The 19,017-nt window shown below is 43.3% G+C and overlaps 1 long non-coding RNA gene across 1 annotated transcript; it reads right to left on the bottom strand.

Moving 5' to 3' along the window:
* Positions 1-217: 217 nt before the first annotated feature.
* On the bottom strand, positions 218-12,603 carry LOC114810253. The gene is made up of 2 exons (XR_003757972.2): positions 12,334-12,603; positions 218-474 (listed from the first exon to the last, which is right to left on the bottom strand). It is a non-coding gene; the product is annotated as an uncharacterized LOC114810253 (long non-coding RNA).
* Between the last annotated feature and the right edge of the window lie 6,414 nt (positions 12,604-19,017).

The following is a 19,017-nucleotide window of genomic DNA, read 5'->3' as shown; positions in this document are numbered from 1 at the left end:
GCATCCTCTTTACCTTTGAAAGCCCATTGGGAGGGAAAGAAGGCCAGAAATGATAACTTTTAAAGCAAGTAAATGGGCATGAGTTTGAAAAAGAATCAACCCCTCATGCTTTATGGACTCAGACTTCATATGCCATGGGGACTCTCTCAATGGCTTCCATTTAAAACATGATTTAATGACTTTGGTGGTTTAAAATGAATCTTTTTCACAAGCTTAATATCCTTCACAGTTTAATAACCCAAGGAACATGAGCCAAGAGAGCTGTGTAATCAGGCAAGTGGAGTTATAGAAGGACATCAGCCTACATTATTTACATTTGAAAAGTTCAGTACTTAGAATGGCTGATGGACCCAAATAGAATTGTGCATATCAGAGTCCTTCTGGGATGTGATTTGGAGGCTAAGTCCTCCCCACACCCATCAGAATCACACAGAGGAGTGCAGCCTCAATTTGGAGCAATCAGGAAGGCTGAACCTGTGGGAGAGAGAGAGAGAGAGAGAGAGTGAACAACTGTAGAATGATCAAAATGATGGTATTTATTGAGCACTTACTGTTGGTATTTGTTAAGCGCTTACTATGTGCAGAGCACTGTTCTAAGCTCTGGAGTAGATACAGGGTAATCAGACTGTCCCACATGAGGCTCACAGATGAGGTAACTGAGGCACAGAGAAGTTAAGTGACTTGCCCAGAGTCACATAGCTGACAAGTGGCAGAGCCAGGATTCAAACCCATGACTTCTGATTCCCAAGCCCGTGCTCTTTCCACTGAGCCACAAGGAAACAGATACAGAGAATATAAGTTAGTTGCCTATGGTCATATAATAGACAAGTGGTGGAGACAGGATTAGAACTTAGGGGATTCAGGAAAAACAAATAAAAAGTCTCATACATAGCTAGACAGGGTCCAAATGATCCATGGAAAAACAAGCAGAATGCAGGCAAAGAGTACATAATTTTCAGGGATTTGTATGAGGGCTGGTGGAAAAGCTGGAATAATCTGATTGAAGAGTCAGAACTCAGGAAATTTTTTGTAGAGGAGGAGAATTTTAAAATAGAGTTTTAAAGGAGTAGAGGAATAAGATCTGGTGAAGGGGAGTTGGGGGAACATTCCATTTAAGAGGAAGGGAATGTGAAAAGACCTGAAGGTGGGCAACTCTGTGGGTGGGAGGAGAAGGGAGCAGATTTGTTTGCTAGGGGGAATAGAAAAGCAGCTCTAGGCCTAGGGTTTCAGGCGTTACAGGAACAAGTTAGACAAGAGGACCAGGGCTCAAAGGCTGGAGAACAAAGATCTCTTCAAGGATCCAAATGTTTGATCACATGGAGCCTCAAGCAATGTCTCTAGGAGCTCTGCACCCTAAAAACACCCACTTCCACTGACAGTATCATGGCAGCTGCCGGTCCTAACCCACTAGGTCACTTTCTGACCCTACCTTTTGGGCTCCCTAAGACTTCTGCCTCCACTGCTGTTGAGGATTTTGGAGGCAGAGGTGGCAAGAACAAAGTGGAGAATTTGCACAAAGAAGCAATGTGGCTTGGTGGAAAAAGCCCAGGCTTGGGAGTCAGAGGTCATGGGTTCTAGTTCCTGCTCTGCTATTTATAATAATAATAATGTTGGTATTTGTTAAGCGCTTACTATGTGCCGAGCACTGTTCTAAGCGCTGGGGTAGACATAGGGGAATCAGGTTGTCCCACGTGGGGCTCACAGTCTTTATCAGCTGTGACTTTGGGCAAGTCACTTCAATTCTCTGTGCCTCAGTTCCCTCATCTGTAAAATGGGGATTAAGACTATAAACCCCACATGTGACAACCTGATTACCCTGTAGCTACGTATCCCAGCGCTTAGAAGAGTGCTTGGCACATAGCAAGCACTAAACAAGTACCATCATTATTAAACAAGTCTCTGTGATTGGAATGAATTCATTGACAGGCATGGGTACCTTCCTTGGGCGGTTGCAATGCCTGAAGGCAGCAACACTTCAGACCAACTGTCACTGAGGACCAAATGCTTCTGGGTCTTCCCCACCCAGCCTTACTAGAGACCAAAAGGCCTCCCCAAGCCCAACACTCTTTGGATCTTCCCCTGGGACTGGATCTCCACTCTAATAATAATGATAACTGTGGTATTTATTCAAAACTTTCTAGGTGCCAGGCACTGTACTAAGCAGTGGGTTAGGTAGATACAGGATAATCAGGTTGTCCCATGTGGGACTCATAGACTTAATCCCCATTTTAATAATAATAATGTTGGTATTTGTTAAGCGCTTACTATGTGCAGAGCACTGTTCTAAGCGCTGGGGTAGACACAGGGGAATCAGGTTGTCCCACGTGGGGCTCACAGTCTTAATCCCCATTTTACAGATGAGGGAACTGAGGCACAGAGAAGTTAAGTGACTTGCCCACAGTCACACAGCTGACAAGTGGCAGAGCTGGGATTCGAACTCATGAGCCCTGACTCCAAAGCCCGTGCTCTTTCCATTTTACAGATGAGGGAACTGAGGCACAGAGAAGCTGGGATTCGAACTCATGAGCCCTGACTCCAAAGCCCGTGCTCTTTCCATTTTACAGATGAGGGAACTGAGGCACAGAGAAGTGAAGTGACTTGTCCAAAGTCACAGCTGATAAGTGGCAGAGTAGGGACTAGGTACTAAGTGTACTAAGTGCTGGGCGGGATACAATCAAATCGGGTTGGACACGGTCCCTGTCCCACATGGGGCTCACAGTCTCAATCCCCATTTTACAGATGAAGTAACTGCAGCCCAGAGAAGTGAAGTGACTTGCCCAAGGTGACACTGCAGAGAAGTGGCAGAGTCAAGATTAGAATCCAAGACCTTCTGACTCCCAGGCCCATGTTCTATCCACTATATCATGCTGCACTCTAGCACTGGCGTCCTGAGGTATACTTTCCTCATAGCTGAGCAATCATTGGATCACTAAAATAGTTTACAAAGAGACATTAGGAGATGTGAGAAGCGGTATAAATTGACAGTTGGTGAGTTTGCCCTGTGGGTGCACTGGGGAGTCATCAGAAGAAGAAAAGTAGCATTGGGAGCATGGACATGGGAGTCAGCAGGATCTACATTCTAATCACAGCTCTGCCACTTGTCTGCTGTGGTGACCTTAGGCAAGTCACTTCATTTCTCTGAGTCTCAGTTACCTCATTTGTAAAATGGGAATTAAGTCTGTGAACTCCATGTGGGACATGGACTGTATCCAATCTGATGATCTTGTATCTTCTATCCCAGTGCTTAGTACAGTTTCTGGCATATAGTAAACACATAACAAATGCAATTAAAAAAAGAAAGAGTGCTGGGATTCCTGGTGGATAGGGAACGCATCCACCAACTCTGAGCTACTGTACTCTTCTAAGCACTTAGTACAGTGTTCTGCACATGGTAAGCATGATTGATTGACTGTACCTCCTGTAATGTGATCAGCAGCAACTACCTGTCTTACTTTCCCTGAGGGAAGCCAAGCTAAGGGAAATAAAGTCCTTTTTTTTGTTCTTGGCTGATTATCCAGCTGCAATCTCCTCCCAAGATGTCATATATCAAAGCTTTTAGGGTGATGCCACATGGTCTGCTTAGGAGGAGGGTATGGACCAGGATAACAGTGGGAGCTCCTACTTCACATAACTATTTGCAATTTTACCTCTTCTCCCCACACCTGTTTCCCAATCTATGCTTTTCAGCTCCACTTCCCTTTTATCAATATGAATCAAAGGCACTGAGAAGTGGCTCAGACATATGAATTCATCCAAACAGTGACTTCCATCATGCACTCCTGCATAGTTCTCTTGTGGTTGGTCTGAGAGACTATTCTCCTCCATTTGTCCAATTTTTATTAGGATGCAGGAGAAAGGGCATAGAGCCCCAGAAGCCATAGTTCCCATGCTCAGAAGACAGGATGCCACGTGCTCAGGAGGAAAATCCCAATTCCTCTGGAGCTACTTTCCTCCAAATCACATCAAATCTATTTAATGTTCCTTTCACAGAGGACAACCCCCTCCAGACTGTAGTCTCCTTATCTGTAGGGAATGTATCTACCAACTCTGATATACTAAACTCTCCTAAATGCTTAGTAAAATGCTCTGCACCCATTAAGGGCTCAATAAATACAATTGAAATTTATTTATTCAACATTACTCAACAGGTGAGGTTGGAGTGGCTAAATCTCACTCTCCCTGTATTTCCCTGGTATTTTAGGGTTGGGACTGTTTTTAAGAGAGAATGAAATATGTCCTCACCCTCATTCCACTGAAAATCAGCTGCTAGGGATAATAATGTTGGTATTTGTTAAGCACTTACTATGTGCAGAGCACTGTTCTAAGCGCTGGGGTGGATACAGGGTAATCGGGTTATCCCACGTGAGGCTCACAGTTAATCCCCATTTTACAGATGAGGTAACTGAGGCCCAGAGAAGTTAAGTGACTTGCCCACAGTCACATAGCTGACAAGTGGCAGAGCTGGGATTCGAACCCACGACCTCTGACTCCAAAGCCCAGGCTCTTTCCACTGAGCCACGCTGCTTCTCGGATTATGTCCAAAACAGAGTCTTCCAATCCCAGCCTTAAGCAATTCCTCAGCCCTGCGGATCCAAAAATCAGGTGATAGAAACAAGACCAGAAACAGTGCTTCACTAGATTGACATCTGCGACAGCGTTCATCAAGAGATGTTTTGCGCCAGGAAGCAATGGATAGGCTGAGTCCCCGGAGAGTATGGAAGACACTGAAGAATGTTTACTGTCACAGAATCATGGTAGGTGTAGGCATGTGCCAGCTGTTCCTAAAAATACACAGCTGTTTCGGTCCTTGTTCATCTGTAGAGATCACAGAAGGGCAGAGCATGAATTGCAGAGCTATAAGAAGAATGAGAGTATCGTGGGTATGGGGTTAATTGTGATCTCATCACAGCCCAGCAGCACTTGGATGTTTTCAGGCACATGGCAGACAGACACTTCATTCATTCATTCATTCAATAGTATTTATTGAGCGCTTACTATGTGCAGAGCACTGGACTAAGCGCTTGGGATGAACAAGTCGGCAACAGATAGAGACAGTCCCTGCCGTTTGACGGGCTTACAGTCTAATCGGGGGAGATGGACAGACAAGAACAATGGCAATAAATAGAGTCAAGGGGAAGAACATCTCGTAAAAACAATGGCAACTAAATAGAATCAAGGTGATGTACAATTCATTAACAAAATAAATAGGGTAATTAAAATATATACAGTTGAGCGGACAAGTACAGTGCTGTGGGGATGGGAAGGGAGAAGTGGAGGAGCAGAGGGAAAAGGGGAAAAAGAGGGTTTAGCTGCGGAGAGGTAAAGGGGGGGTGGCAGAGGGAGTAGAGGGGGAAGAGGAGCTCAGTCTGGGAACGCCTCTTGGAGGAGGTGAGTTTTAAGTAGGGTTTTGAAGAGGGAAAGAGAGTCAGTTTGGCGGAGGTGAGGAGGGAGGGCGTTCCGGGACCGCGGGAGGACGTGGCCCAGGGGTCGACAGCGGGATAGGCGAGACCGAAGGACGGTGAGGAGGTGGGCGGCAGAGGAGCGGAGCGTGCGGGGTGGGTGGTAGAAAGAGAGAAGGGAGGAGAGGTAGGAAGGGGCAAGGTGATGGAGAGCCTTGAAGCCTAGAGTGAGGAGTTTTTGTTTGGAGCGGAGGTCGATAGGCAACCACTGGAGTTGTTTAAGAAGGGGAGTGACATGCCCAGATCGTTTCTGCAGGAAGATGAGCCGGGCAGCAGAGTGAAGAATAGACCGGAGTGGGGCGAGAGAGGAGGAAGGGAGGTCAGAGAGAAGGCTGACACAGTAGTCTAGCCGGGATATAACGAGAGCCCGTAACAGTAAGGTAGCCGTTTGGGTGGAGAGGAAAGGGCTTGAGATAGGAAGAATGGAAACTAGCCCATGCTGGTCCTTCCCGGCCCACTCTTCACAGGAAAGTAAAGTCCATGGAGTGAGACCATACTTTCCTTGAACAAACAAGCTTAGAGACAGAGAAGAAACCTAGTTATGGGAAAACACAATCAGGATCCAGGATACCGAGAAGGAATTGCTTCCCTGGTCCTTCCCAGAGAATTGCCATCTCTTTTGAAAGATGAAGTTATATGCTGATGTAGTAGACAGCCTCTACTACCAAGTGCTTCAGAGATTATAACTGAAGTAAAAGAACAGTTAATCTAATGAGGGGGATAGGCATTTTTTTTTTTTTACATAAAATGGGAGCATGAGGAAAGATACAACTAGCAGTAGAATGGAAAAATGAATGAATTAATGGAATAGGTAAATGTGTGTGTATACCAAAGGTCTAAAGATGGCTGTTGGAATTATACGACTAAGGTGGTGGAAAACCTCCTATAGGACGTTCATATTCAGGAGGGCTTTGGTCTGGAGAATATGAAGAAGGGAAAGCGTTCCAAATGGAGGGAAGGACATGAGCAAAGGTGGAGGTTGGAGAGTAGAGAGACAGGTACACTAAGAGAGCTAGCTTGGGTGGAGCAAAGAGTAATGAATCCAGAGAGCAGATATCTAAGAAAGAGAAAGATGGTAGGAATACTTAAATCCAATTGTCAGGACACCTTTATAAGCAGTTTTCGTTTTGGGACCAGTAATGGGTTTGTTTGGATAGTTAATATTCCTGACAATGAAGCCTTAATTAGCTTTCACTAATGTGTTTATGAGCCTTTAATCATTCAATCAGGGCATTTGAGCACTTTTTTAATGGTTTTTGTTAAGCAAACATCTAAGCACTAAGTGCCAGACACTAAGTGATGGGGTAGATTCAAGCTGATCAGTTTGGATGCAGTCCATATCTGACTTGGGATTCAAAGTCTTAACTAAGGCACAGAGAAGTTAAATGACCTGCCCAAGGTCACAGCAGACAAGTGGTGGGGCTGGGATTAGAATCCAGGTCCTTTGACTCCCAGGCTTGTCCTCTTTCCTCTAGGCCACTCTGCTTCACTATATAGTATATATAGGTTCTTAGTATAGTCTTTACTCTTTGCAGAGCACTATATTTAGCACTTGGGAGAGTGCAATACAATAGAATTGGTCAACAAGGTCCCTGCACACAAGAAGCTTAGAGTCTAAATGAAAACTGTGGTATTTAAGTGTTTACTATGTGTCCAGCAATAAGACCTGGGGTAGATACAAGATAATTGAGCTGGACACAGTCCCTGTCCCATATAGAGCTCACAGTCTTAATCCCCATTTTACAGATGAGATAACTGAGGTACAGAGAAGTTTAGTAACTTGCCCAAGGTCACACAGCAGACAAGTGGCAGAGTCAGAATTAGAACCCAGGTCCATTATCTATCCATTAGGCCGTGTTGCTTCCTCTGTTTGTCTAGAGGTTGTGGAAGCACAGTGGTCTGGACCTGGCACTAGCCCCTTTTCATCCAACTGTTCCCTTTCAGCTGTTTTGTTTCTAGACCTGTTTGATTGTCTCCTAACCCTAGTTTAAGTGAACAAGAGCAACTCTGGTGACTAGAATACCTAGGAGTGGTAGAATAACAAGATATAGAACATGATGGGCCTTTAGGCCTGGAATTCATTTTGTCTGGCCAAGTAGCCATTTACTCGAAGTGGACACATCACATATCCTCCTCTCTCTTTGGTTTCATTTTAGCTGTTTTATCAGGAAGTTTGATTTGTTAAGGTCTTGAGACAGGAAGAATCCAGGTCAGAATTTCTAACTGCTTATCAATATTGTTTTCCCACAAGAACCTTATAGTGGAGAGAACCAGGTGGGGCCTGATAATTACCCCGATTAGAATTTACTGCTGTTTGGCTAAAGGTATATATACAATATTTGTGCTCCTCAGTCACATGTGAAGCTAGGATGTTGTGCCAACTGTATATAAAGCAATTATTGTATGAAGTTGAGCTGGACTGGATTAATAGAGAAAATACTACGACAACCACCACTCCCTACTAGTACTAGAAGTGTTAATAGTAATTCACTTGTCTCTGAACACAGAGTCCATGAAGTTTTCTTCACAGAGGGAAGACAGACAACCTTACAGCTGAGAGACCGTGACCTTCACGGCCCAAACTGAAATTCACCCTCCAGTATTATCATAATTGTTGCCTCAGGGCTAGTCCAGGCCTGAGCCAGAGGGGTAGGATGGGGTGTCCCGTCTCCCCCATCTCTCGCTCCCCTCAGCCACCCACCATGGAGCACCACTCCAAGGAATTCACACTTTGTGCCGAGAATGGCTCTAGCTCCCCCTGCATCTGCCCCCCCCTACCAAATTGGGGTCAAGCATGCCAGAGTGGACCCAATCCAGTCTCAGATGGGTACCTGTGTTGTTGTCATCTCTCTGACCTTCCAACCTCCTGCTCACAGCCTTCCTATAGCCCCACCACCATGAACCTCCTCCTCTTCACATCTTGCTCTCCCCATCTTCAATGTCCACCCCAGGAGGTCTTCCAAGACCAATGTCTTAGCTCCTTACACCTGCTACTTCAGAGCTTTCCCAACCCCCTTAGTGCTTATGGACATATTTTAAATATTCTATTTCCACATACCTATAATTTACATTTTAATGTCTGCTTCCACCACTGGATTGTAAATTCATTGCTGGCAGGGACCATACCAATTATCCTGTACTCTCTCAGCTACTTAATATCATAGTATTCTGAACACAGAACATGTTCAATAACGATAAGTTATCATCAAGTGCTTAATATGTACCAAGCACCATACTGTACATACATACACTATAATGAGGTCACACATAGACACTCTCCCACTGGGGCTCAGAGTATAAAGGGAAGGAAAAACAAGTGCTTAAACCCCACTTTACAGATGAAGAAACTGAGGTATAGAGAAGTTAAGTCACTTATCCTGGGTCACACAGTAGGCAAAGGGATGCACAGGGATTAGAATGAGGTCCTCTGACCCCAAGGCCTGTGCTCTTTCTACTAGTCCACTTCACTTAAACATATACTATTTGATATAGATACAAGTACACTTTTGTATTTTTTTTAAAGTGCCCTACATGTTTTTCACAGGCCTGAAGTTAACTAATATGAATTTCCCCAGGAGAAAACTGAGGGCTGAGGATGTTAAAGGGCTCTCTCTGAGTCACATGGTATAGCAGTCAGACTTTGAACCTGGACTCAAGCCCAGGAATCCTCAGCACACTTCACAGGCCAGTGGAGTCTCTGTAAACTCCCTCTTGACTGTAATCTCTTTAGTAAGTAACAATAACTGTGGTATTTGCCAAGCACTGGGAGAAATACAAAATAATCGTGTCCCACTTGGGGCTCACAGTTTAAGTAGGAGGGAGAACAGGTATTGAATCCCCATTTTGCCACTGAGAGAACTGAGGCATAGAGAAAGTAATTGACTTATCCAAGGTCACACAGCAGGGAATAGATGTACTAACTCTATTATATTTCACTCTCCCAAGTGCTTAGCATAGTGCTCTGCGCAAAGTGTTCAGAAAATACAATTGATCGATGGATTAAACCCTAATAGAGTACAATCTACCTTTTCTTAGAAAAACATCAGCACACAGGCCTGCACACAATTCGACTTTCCACCAGAGATAGAATAGTGTAGTAAGCAAAATGACCCTCCACTGGCACTCTGGCCCCATTCACACCTGCCTCCAAGCCTCTGTTTCCTGGTTCACAATAGTAACAACCTCTTCACCAGCTGAGGGAGACAAAAAAGAACAGCTGGGTGATTTCAGAAAGGAAACTTTAGACCCACCTAACTGGTCTACTCCAGTTGTCATCCCCTGAAGCTGCATCAGACAACAGGAGCAGAATGTGTGACATGAAAGCGAACAGTCCTGTTCCATTGTCCTCACCCAACATGAGAGGTTGCATACTTTATGAGATTTGCCAAAGAATTTCTGCTGGTCCCTCTGGCTTTATTCTTCTCCCCATAAAAGGTATTCACAAGTGTCTGGTCTTATGAAGCTTTGGGCACACTAGTGAGAGAGGGTCAGCAAGTTAACAATGTATACATTTCCACCTGGCCAAGCTAGAGAGCTAATTTTGCTCGGACCTTCCTAACTCATCTTCAGATCTTTAGATCCATCTCAATGATGGAGAGCCCTGTACAGATTCATAAAATATTTTATAGCAGAGTAAAACAGATCTAATAGACCCATATCTCATTAAAAAGGTCAATGCAGTGAACATCTGATGCTGTAGAAGTGTCTGATTCAATTTAGCAGGTCAAGCCTGACTAATCCAATCCCCTGATTGGTCTAAATTCATTTCTCCTGAAAAAAGCAATTTTCCAACAGGCCGTTAGGATTACGTTCTCTAGTCCTATATTTTTAGAAGACATTAGCAGCATGTTGATCAAACTAAACTTTCCCATTATGCATGATGGAATGAAAGTTCCACATTACAAATTAACATTTAGAAACCATAAGCAATGAAATCTAAATCCTATTAGGAATTGGATTACACTTCACTTTCTCCTAAAAGCCAAGCCAGGAAAAGTCTCTGGAAGCAAATCTGATCAAAATTCACAGATTCAGAGGTTCTAGAAATGAAGCTTTACAAAGTCGAAACAGCTGTTTCCAAGCTGGGTGTGATAAGAAGACAAAAGAACCTGATTATTCAAATTTTGGGTGGGAGAGTGGTGGGGGGAAAAATGAGTAAAATATGTTATAAATTTTATTTGAGCACAAATATGTATAGATTGAGACAAATTTATCTCACCACAGCACCTATGTGTATAAGCATATATCTTATTTGTCTATTTATATTGTCTGTCTCCCCTTCTAGACTGTGAGCTCATTGTGGACAGGAATGTGTCTGCTATATTGTACTCTCCCAAGCATGGCTTAGTGGATGGAGCCCTGGGTTGGGAGCCACAGGTTGTGAGTTCTAACCCCAGCTCCACCACTAGTCAGCTGTGTGACTTTGGACACATCACTAAACTTTTCTGTGCTTCAGTTACCTCATCTGTAAAATGGGGATTAAGACTATAAACCCCACGTGGGACCACCTGATAATCTTGCATCTATCCCAGTGCTTAGAACAGTTCTTGGCACATAGTAATAATAATAATAATAATGATGGGATTTGTTAAGTGCTTACTATGTGCCAAGCACTGTTCTAAGCACTGGGGAGGATACAAGGTCATCAGGTTGTCACACATGGGGCTCACAGTCTTCATCCCCATTTGACAGATGAGGGAACTGAGGCAAAGAGAAGTGAAGTGACTTGCCCAAAGTCACTCAGCTGACAAGTGGCAGAGCAGGAATTTGAACTCATGACCTTTGACTCCCCAGCCCGTGCTCTTTCCACCAAGCCACACTGCTTCTCTAAGTGCTTAACAAATTCCATTATTACACTGCTTTGCACACTCTAAGTGCTCAATAAATATGACTGAATGTCTAAAGCATGTGAATGTATGTCTAAACTACTGAATTTCTGCCTGAGCCAAATCTATATTAACTTTACTCATGTATGTTCAAAGGTGATAATTGTCTTCGCTTAGAGTTTTTCTCTTCATAAGCAACTCCTTTCTTCCTTTGAGCAATCAAACAATCAGTGGGATTTATTGAGTGCTTACTGTGTGAATAGAGTACTGCATTAAGCGCTTGAGTTAGTACAATATAAAAGACATGGGAACAGGGCAGGGAACTGTCCACAATGATCTTACAGTCTGGAGGTGGGAAACAGACATTTAAAAAAAAAAAAGGATAGGAGGACCCAGACTCATGGACCTACTCCCATAGACAAGTTACCCTGCAGTGAATCTTCTTCATTTATAGGCTTAACTCCTAGACAGTAGAGGAGGAACAAGGAAATTAAAATGACCTTATTCTTCATGGAAACAGCCATAACTCCAGACTGCACAGAGACCATACCACAGTAGCAATGTAACACAAGGTACAGTGGGAAAAAATTTAAGCAGGACACAAGCTAGAAACCCACAAAACCAGGAGAAAGCCTTCCCGGATGCTGACCCAAACATTTCCATTTTCTACTTAATCTTTTGTTTTCTAACAATGTAACATCATTAATTTTTTAGCTTCCTTTGTAAACACCATTAATTTCTGTAAGTTCACAGTAAAAACACCATTAATTCCTCTGTTAAAACTATAGCATCAAACATGACTTAGAAAATAACTTTTTTGTTTCATAAAATAATGGCAAAATAAAAGGAGGCTGATATGTTCCTGTCTTTCTCATCCTCATCTTTTAGTATCTTTACCCCATTCAACACTCAGAAAGTCCCTTACCCTTATTGGAGAAGTAACTGATACATACATTCACATCCAAAATGCCATACAGCAAAATGTCTTCAACTTGAAGCTCAAAAGTTAGTGAAGATATTGACGAAGGATGCATTTCACATTTACTGACCTGTTTTAAATCCATCTTCAAGCCTCCACCACAGTTCGAGGAAAGGGTAACCAGCTCTCTGACCTAAGGCTCTCCAACTAGGCTTTCAGCCATTCACAGATCAGGGAGTTAGTATTCTAAAGAGCCCTCTGCCTTCAAGGTAACCCTTGAACAATTGCTGAAAAACACTTGCATCATAACAGCCTGGAGAAATCCTATTTACAAGTTAGCACATTTCTACCGTTGCCTTTTATTGGCTTCAGGTATCAGCTGTGAAAAGAGACAGCTGAAAGGTCACCTGAAGGAAATCGGGAGTGGGTCAGAGTGGGACAAAGTCAGCACCTTCTGAAAGGAGACAACCTTCTGAAACTCTCTTCACAATTTAACCTGCTATGGCCCCTAAACTCTCTTCACAACCTAACCTGCTTGTGCCCCCTCCCCCCCAACCCCGCCACGCCATGATCATTGGGATTATTAGTCTGACGATCACAGTGGGCAACGGCTCTGCTGCTTGTGTCAAAGGTTATTTTGATCTCAAGTGAGGCTGTCTATAAAGTGTCATATTTTCCTAAAACTCAAGATTCTCCACAGTTGTCAATTAGACCACTCTGGAAGCTCCCATATCAACTCTTTTAGGAATGTTACTTTGGAAGATAAATTTCCAAAACTGGCTCAACCCCTATCAACATGGTATTATTAATTTCTGAACCCTAGGTTTAGTGATCTACATTCCATGAGGTGGTTCTTAGAGATACGTAAATATGGGCTGCCTTCAATTCTCTCAGGAAAAAGTGGGACCAAATGCTGTCAGCTGGTTTTTATTCAGTGAAGAAGCCACGCTTACGTCCTGCTGACTGCTAATGAAGCTTTGCTCTGGGCTTTCCATGTGGAGGATCCAATAGCAGTTGGTGAACCCAGACATATGCCACCTCCAGGTCCTGGCATAGGAACAATCTGGGTGGCTGTGGTCAGAGCCTTTTAAAATGACTGGAGCCCGACCTCCAGCCTGTCTCTTCTGGTGGCTTCTTAGACGGAAATGAGCCAAACTCACTGCCCAGTGCAAGAAGAAGCAGGCTGATCTGGATGTTTCTGTTCTATCTCATTTCACTGCCACCCCAGACCAGCCCAGATTGCCTGGCACTCATATTCATCTCAATCTGACTGATGCCGCTGGCACCTGACTGATGCCGCTGGCACCTCATGGCAGCCGTGTTGGCACATGTCGGCACTCCCATCTCTATCAGGAGATAATTAGATGATCTGCAAAGCTTCTGGGGGAGGGGAGGGTAGCTCTGGGTGACGAGTAGTGTAAAATTCCAAGCTGCTTCTATTGTTTGGGAAATATGAATTTGTCCGCTGCTTCGCAGAGCAAACAACAGTAACTTTTTCCATCTTGGGGACTTTGATAATCTAATCTCTCTCTCTACTAGTCTCCCGTGACAATTCTGTAAACTCAAAAATGAGTATTATAATTTGCTTAACATCCAAGTAGTTAATGCTGGTTGTTTCTGAGGTGGTAATAGTATTGTTATGAGATAATTCATTCAAAATCATATTTATTGAGGTGACGGGAGGACATCCAAGTAGAGATGTCTTGAAGGCCAGAAGAGATGCGAGACTGGAGAGAAGGAGAGAGATCAGGGCTGGATATGTAGATTTGGGTATCATAGGCTTTGACAAGATCTAAGCTGGCCCCTTTGGATCAAAGCACCCGAAATGCAAGCATCAACAGGGAAGATCCCGAGAAGTGGACTGATAAGAAAACCCTCCAGATCAAGAAGTTGCAGCAAAACAGTTAGTACACTATCCTCACCATTTCCTTTTTTAAAATGGTACTTGTTCGGTGCTTACTCTGTGCCAGGCACTTTATCTACCCCAGTCCCATGGTAGATATAAAATATCAGGTTGGACACAGTACATATCCCACATGAGTCTCACTGTCTTAATCTGCATTTTACAGATGAAGTAACTAAGGCACCCAGAAGTTACATGACCTGAACAAGGTCAGACATCAGATAAGTGGCAGAGTTGGGATTAGAACTCTGGAAAAGGAATATTAGTGGACCAAACAGTGTCTGCAGTAATGGGAGAGGGGCTCTGGAACTCTTCATTCTTAGTAACTCAATATCTGTGGAACCTGCTTAACTAGGTAATAATAATAATGATGATGCTGTTGGTATTTGTTAAGCGCTTACTATGTGTAAAGCACTGTTCTAAGTGCTGGGGTAGATACAGGGTAATCATGTTGTCCCATGGGAGGCTCACAGTCTTAATCCCCATTTTACAGATGAGGTAACTGAGGCACAGAGAAGTTTAGTGATTTGCCCACAGTCACACAGCTGAAAAGTGGCAGAGCCGGGTTTCGAACCCAACCTGGCCCTTGTAACTCTCCCTGTTGCTCTGACTTCCAGGTCGGTGCTCCTTCCATTAGGTCAAACTGTTTCTCTTCACCTTGCAGTCCCTCAGGAGATAGAACAGGGAGAGTTACAAGGGCCATGATACTTAGTTAAGCAGGTTCCACAGGCATTGAATTACTATGAATGAAGAGTTCCAGGTCCCTTCACCCATGACTCCAGACACAATCCGGTCAACCAATGCTCCTTTTCCAGGAAGATAGAACATGGTGTAGTGGATAGAGCAAAGGCCTGGGAGTCAGAAGGTCATGGGCTCTAATCCCTGCTCTGTCACATGTCTGCTGTGTGACCTTGGACAAGTCACTTCACTTCTCCAGGCCTCGGTTACCTCGTCTGCAAAATAGGGATTAAGACTGAGAGCCCCACATGGGACAGCGACTGTGACCAACCCCATTTGCCTGTATGCACTCTGGCATTTAGTTCAGAGTCTGGCACATAGTAAGCATTTAACAAATACCATCATTATTATTATGGCCTCTTGCTCTCAGAGGGAAAAAAATCAATAAATAGTATTTATTGAGTGCCTAATAAGTCCATTTCATTCATGCAAAGCACTGTATTAGATGCTTGGGAGATATATAAAAGCTTTGCATGAGCTCTGATCTTGGAAGTACGTTATTAGTTTGAGACTGAGTCTAGTAGGGAAATGAATCAATACCTAATTCTGATTTTCCCTCATTAACAATTTGCAGCTTCTGCAGGCCTGGATTTTCAAATGAAGTGATGTAGCTGCAGAAGCAGTGAAATTCCTGTTAAAGCTGCTTGGAGAGTTTCCAAAACCCTCCATTCCTTGAAGAGTTGAAGAATGCATCTCTAGCACCCCCCACCCCCACCCCACCCCACCCCACCTCACCTACACACACACACACACACACACACACACTCACACACCACCTCCTTTAAGTGTTTACTACAACCCAGCTGCAATTCAGGGCTAATCAACTCTGACCCAAACCATTAATATGTGTCTGGACTGGCACATGGCTGGAACATCATACTATGATATTCAAGCTGAGTAACTTTTCATCCCACCACTCATCCTCAACTCTGCCTCTGGCATCGCAACTGTTCCATCATTAGAAGAGATTGGCTTGCAGAAATGTCCTTTCCCCTAAGAGTTAGAGTACAGTCATATTTATTTTTCTCTGCAGGGGCATTAAGGGGAAAGGCAATTTCTGCCCATTTCTTGAAAGAATGGTATCATTATTATTATTAACAATAATAATAAATTGTATTTACTAAGTACTTACTAAATGTCAAGCACTGTACTAAGCATGGGGTAGGTATAAGATAATCAGGTCAAACACAGCCTCTTTTCCATATGAGGTTCTCTCTAAGTGGAAGGGAGAACTGATCTTGAATCTCCATTTTACAGATGAGGAAACAGACACAGAGAAGTTAAGCGACCTCCCCAAGGTCCCAAAGCAGCCAAGTAGCAGAGCTGGCATTAGAACCCAGGTCCATTGATTCCCAAACCCAGGCTCTTTCCACTGGGCTACTCTGCTTCACATGGATTCAATCTCAGAGGGAAGCTAAGTACCGTGCTTCCTTTCAGAATTTTAGCCGGAAGGCAACAAGTGCTCTTCATCTTACACAACTTCTTAAGCCATACAGCCCAGGGATTTTCTTGTGAATATTACTTTCATCGACCCTCCTCACTCTTCCTAAATCCTACCCCTTCCAAATTATTTTTCTCATCCTCTCCGAGGATGAGATAGAGTTTCAGGGCAGTCTGTCAATATCATTGAATAGTCAAGTTGAGTTCAGAATTCAGGATCCTGTTCCCAGAATTACAGTCCCATTACCCATCTTTAATTGTGGACAATATAACTGTGGCTCTTAGATTCTCCTCCTTTAATCATGGGTAATATAACTGTGGCTCTTAGATTTTCCTCCTTTGTCCTTCTACTGTTGATTTCCCTCTGAGTGAATCCCTCTGCCAATGCAGGCAGGTTTAGGAAAGAGAGCTGTACACATAGCTGTCAGTCCTTTGTATTGCTTTTCAGCAGTTCTAGAAAACAGATTGATGGAGGAAGTGAAACTATTGCTAAACTGAGGATTTGGGATTATCTGTACATTTCAATTATCCATCTAATCCCAATATCGCTTAACTTTATTACAGATCATTAACTGAATAATGAACCTACCCAAAGATCCACTTTATTATCATTATTATCATTAATGATAATCATCATCATATTTGCTATGTGCCCCACACTGTACTAAGCACGGGAGCATATACAAGATAATCAGAGTGGACACAGTCAGCCTCTGTCCCACAATGAAACCCACAGACTAAGAAAGAGGCCGAACAGGTATTCAATCTCCAATTCGTAGATGAGAAAACTGACAGAGTAATTAAGTGATTTGTCCAGGGTCACGCAGGCAAGTATCCCATATCATGTTTAAATAGATATAACAATATTTTGGGGATACTTTAAGGTAGCAGCATGGCCTATAGGAAGTAACATGGCCCTCTGGATAGAGCACAGGCCTGGGAGTCAGAAGGTCAAGGGTTCTAATCCCAGCTCTGCACTTTGCTGTGTGACCTTGGGAAAGTCACTTCACTTCTCTGTGCCTCAGTTCCCATTTGTAAAATGGGAATTAAGAGTGTCAGCCCAATATGGGCCAGGGACTGTGTCCAACCCGATCATCTTGAATCTACCCCAACACTTAGAACAGTGCCTGGCACATAGTAAGCACTTAACAAATACCATAATTATTACTATTTGAGGATGAATTCACCCTAATATTCTCCTAGAGGTAGGAGTGGGGAGGAGGAAGGAGGAGGATGGCAAAAAAGATAATTAGTACATAAACGTCCCTGGGATCCCAAAACAATTTCAGGCAATTTGATTGGAATCATACACTTCACTGAGAGGATTTCCTGCTATCTCTCTTCTGCCCCAAAAGGGAAGAATTGAACTAAGTGAATTATACTATCCTTCAGCTTTTCAACTTTTCATTTGCCTCTTCTAGAGACTGATCTTTTCAGTCATTTTATTACCAGGACATCATCTGGAGAGACAAAGAACAGGTAAAAATGTCACTGAGCTAGTCCACCTTGGAGTATTAGAAAGAGTGCTGAAGAATGTAAAGCACTTTGAAATCCTCAGCTGAAGTATAAATTATCATAATTCCCTTTCATGAACATTTTTTGTCTACCACCAAATGAAAATTTACCCGGTTAAAACATATCCCAATCAGGTTTGACCTACCAATTACTAACCTCTTTGGATACCAAAACAATAATAATAATGTGGGTCACAAATACCAATCAATATATGGTATTTATAATAATAATAATGGTGGTATTAGTTAAGAGCTTACTATGTGCCATGCACTGTTCTATGCACTCGGGTAGATACAAGGTAATCAGGGTGTCCCACGTGGGGCTCACAGTCATAATCCCCATTTTACAGATGAGGTAACTGAGCCAGAGAGAAGTTAAGTGACTTGCCCAAAATCACATAGCTGATTAGTGGCGGAGGCAGGATTAGATCTCACAACCTCTGACTCCCAAGCCCATGCTCTTTTCACTAAGGCACGAGGCTTCTCATTTATTTATTTATAGCATTTATTGGGTGCTTACTCTGTGCAGAACAATGTACTAAGCACTTGGTAGCGTACAATACAACAGAATTGGTAGCCACTTTCCTGTCATGGAAAACAACAGACCTGAGAAAGATACATCAGCAAAGGTTGTGTTTAGTAATAACCTCCCAACCTCTTTCAATAGGAGGATGTCACATACTGTAATGATTAATTTTGATCTTTTTGGTCCACAATAGCTTTTCCTATTTCACTCAGCTATCTGACCAGAAGAGAAATATACGAGTTTCAATATAATCTAACCTGAGTGAATAACCTGCAGTGAATATGCAGAACAAAGATTTTCAATCTTCTTGGGATTAGTGTTTGCCCAGTGATATAACTAATGGGAAAAAGGTAAGCTATTTCACTTTTTCTTGACTTCCTAAAGTTCATTTGGCACTGTGAAAAATATATTGTTCAAGAGGGAATTTGGGGTGTTGGTGGGTTCTGACCCCGGGGGAAATACAACCAAAAGTTTTTCGGTTTTCTAGCCCAAGAGACAGCCCCATTTCCCCATCCTGGGAAACAAGGTGCTTCCTAACTATAAGATGGGGATTCAATACCTGTTCTCCTTTCTACTTAGACTGTGAGCCCCATGTGAGAAGAAGAATTGCTCCACCTCACCTACATAAATGAACAGCAATATGCCAGATGTTGCTGGGTCTCCTTCGGGCCACACAGCACCAGGGGACCTAGA

The sequence above is a fragment of the Ornithorhynchus anatinus genome, chromosome 3, assembly GCF_004115215.2.
Source record: "Ornithorhynchus anatinus isolate Pmale09 chromosome 3, mOrnAna1.pri.v4, whole genome shotgun sequence".
Taxonomy (NCBI): domain Eukaryota; kingdom Metazoa; phylum Chordata; class Mammalia; order Monotremata; family Ornithorhynchidae; genus Ornithorhynchus; species Ornithorhynchus anatinus.
This window is presented reverse-complemented; position numbering and strand designations above follow the sequence as displayed.